The 2,637-nt window shown below is 43.3% G+C and overlaps 1 long non-coding RNA gene across 1 annotated transcript; it reads left to right on the top strand.

The window, feature by feature from the left end:
- Positions 1–224: 224 nt before the first annotated feature.
- Positions 225–2,177, top strand: LOC132353727 (uncharacterized). The gene is made up of 2 exons (XR_009499077.1): positions 225–704; positions 1,042–2,177. It is a non-coding gene; the product is annotated as an uncharacterized LOC132353727 (long non-coding RNA).
- The last annotated feature ends 460 nt before the right edge of the window (positions 2,178–2,637 follow it).

The following is a 2,637-nucleotide window of genomic DNA, read 5'->3' as shown; positions in this document are numbered from 1 at the left end:
AGAAACTCAAATTCTTTCCATATTTCCAGTTCCCTCTGGAAAATTTGAGAATAAAATGTACTGCAGCACATTTGTTGTACTGGAGCAACAACTGCAGCACAAATGTCCTCTTCATGGAAACTTCCTACCTGCCTCGGGCGTGATGGTGTTTTCCACTCCAGAGGAAATCAGTCACAAACAGCAAAGGAAGTGGCGGCCAGAATCAGAGACAAAGGTGACAGAGGCTCAGAGCACTGAAGCCCAGTGGCCGTGTTGGCTGAGGACAGTGCAAATCTGTGAGCAACAGAATGCCAAAAAGGAAGGGATGGGGATTTGGACAAGAAAAGCACATCTGCTTTATACCATCACAGGATATAACCTCGGAAGCTTTTGCCCTCCTCTCAAAACCGAAGGAAATGAATGGAATCCAGCTTTCACATCCTTGGCAAAGTCTCCGAGGGTCTAGTATCAGCAGTAGAGGTGGGGTAAGAAATCTATCTGCCTCCTTACTTGCTAGAAAGTTTGAAAAGTCAGTCAGCAGAAGGGCACTGCTGACCAGGCTCCTTGGTTCCACAGACTGCCTGATGAGTACACGCGGTTTGGAATATTGAAAGGGTCAGCTGGGAGATGAATTAGTGGCTCTGTTTCTCATGCCAGCTTCGTTCCTCTCACTCGGCCACCTTTGAGCTCAGCGCGCTATTGCAACTGACCTTCAGCTTGAGACGGTGAGTATTAGGAATTTATGGGTGATAGAATCCTCAAACCTGGTGCTTTTGGACTTTTTGCTTCTGCCAGACTGCAACTAAATGCAAAATGCATAGGTATGAAGGAGGAAGACCACTGAGCTACTTCCTAGTACTACATTACTTTAATCCCTGTGTGATGTACAGAAAGCGAGCTTCAATTATACAATTAGACTGAATATCACTTTCCCCATTAGTGTTTATTTTTGTCACCAGTCATGTTGCTTACTGGAAAATGAAGGCCATTAGTCTATGTGGCTCATCTGTCCTCCCCCCTTTGAAGACATTTTGCTGATCTGCTTTGATTTCTTTTTAGCAGCTGCTGATTCTTCTCTTTAAGGATACTCCTTGGAGTTTGAGGGGCTCAGAGGTATGTGGATTGCTGAAATTGGACTTACGTGGCATATTTACCTTGAAAAGCTGAGGTTTGTATAAAGAGGCCCCTGGCAGCTGGCTGTCAGTGGGGCAGGAAGAGGAAAGAAAAATCCAAAGGGGAGAATGAGGCTTCAGAGAGAGGCTAACTCCTGGACACGGGGCTGAAGGAGAGGAGCAAGGACGGTAGTCAGCAGTCCAGCGCATCCCTCAGTGCGTGGGATCTAAGTGAGAGGACACTGATGGGAGTGCTGTGCGATTCAGAGGAATAATCACAGACCGTTTACTGAACTGCCAAACTGCCCGGCAGCAGCCCATCTGACCACCCAACGAGCTTCCCAGCAACACAAACCAGAAAGTCAGTAAGACACCACCAGTTTCCAAATTCTATGTCATTGCACATAAACCGGAAGTCTCAACGATCAATAACATGTTACTGAATTACAATCAGAAGTCGGTGTAGCAACACCTCGATGAGCAAGTGTGTCCAAGAGGCATTTGAGTCAAAAAAGTGAATTCCAAAATTTTCAAATGGAATAAGGAGATCAGATCGTAATCTGGCGAGCAATGTCTTCAAGACAGCATGTCTTGAAGTACAAGAGAGAAAAAGTGAAGACGACAGAGAAAGACTGCAGTCGAACTTTTAAAAAAATGGTCCAGAGTTCAGTACCAATTAACTATTCCTGTTTCTCTACACCCACGATGGAACATTTCCAGCATCTCTGAGTTTGTGTTAACTGGCCTCAACTTCATTTCCGACTGACTGAGAGTTGAATTTCTAAAGCTACTGTTGATTGATGGTTGGGCCCCTACCTACCTTAGCAATGGTTCCAAGGAGGTCCATGAGGCTAATTCACTAACCACTATTTTGGTAGTAGATGCACATCTTCAGGACCTAAGGGAACTATCAAGGTTGGCCTTCCAAATTGTTTTGCAAAAAATCATCAGTTTCTCAAAATCTGCTTAGCTGAACAAATGATCACTGATCCCATGTGTACAGACACCACCACTCTACTTCTCCTGTCATCCGTCTCCTTCCCTTTATTGCTCTCATATTAGTAGATTAAAAGATCAGAAGTGCCAGCTTTTAGCAAATAGATTCATCTTTAGTCACAAACAGATTTCCATGAGAATGAACACAAAGTTATTAGAGGAGAGAGATAAGCACATTACATATATTTTAAGCTTGCTGTCTGATTTCTGTTAGGCATGCCCTGATTTCTTTTAAGCACTGGGAACGCGTTCATTTTCCAGTTTATATGGGGGATCTTACGTAACTAGAGTGCCATTTAGAGGATTACTAATTTACTAAATGGTACCCTGGTGCCCTGAAAGAGTTAATTCTCTTCCAAGAGATAAGCAATTTATTTTCTATTTAGCAGCAGGATAAGGCCCACTGCTTACAAATGACTATGAGCCCCTTAGACGGCGAGAGAGCTATATAAATACAGGGTATAATAATCATAATTACTATAACATAATGTCAATCCATGGTATTATTTTTATACATACCCCTTCCTAACCTTTGTCTAGAAAGACCAGA

The sequence above is a fragment of the Balaenoptera ricei genome, chromosome 19 (assembly GCF_028023285.1).
Source record: "Balaenoptera ricei isolate mBalRic1 chromosome 19, mBalRic1.hap2, whole genome shotgun sequence".
Taxonomy (NCBI): domain Eukaryota; kingdom Metazoa; phylum Chordata; class Mammalia; order Artiodactyla; family Balaenopteridae; genus Balaenoptera; species Balaenoptera ricei.
This window is presented reverse-complemented; position numbering and strand designations above follow the sequence as displayed.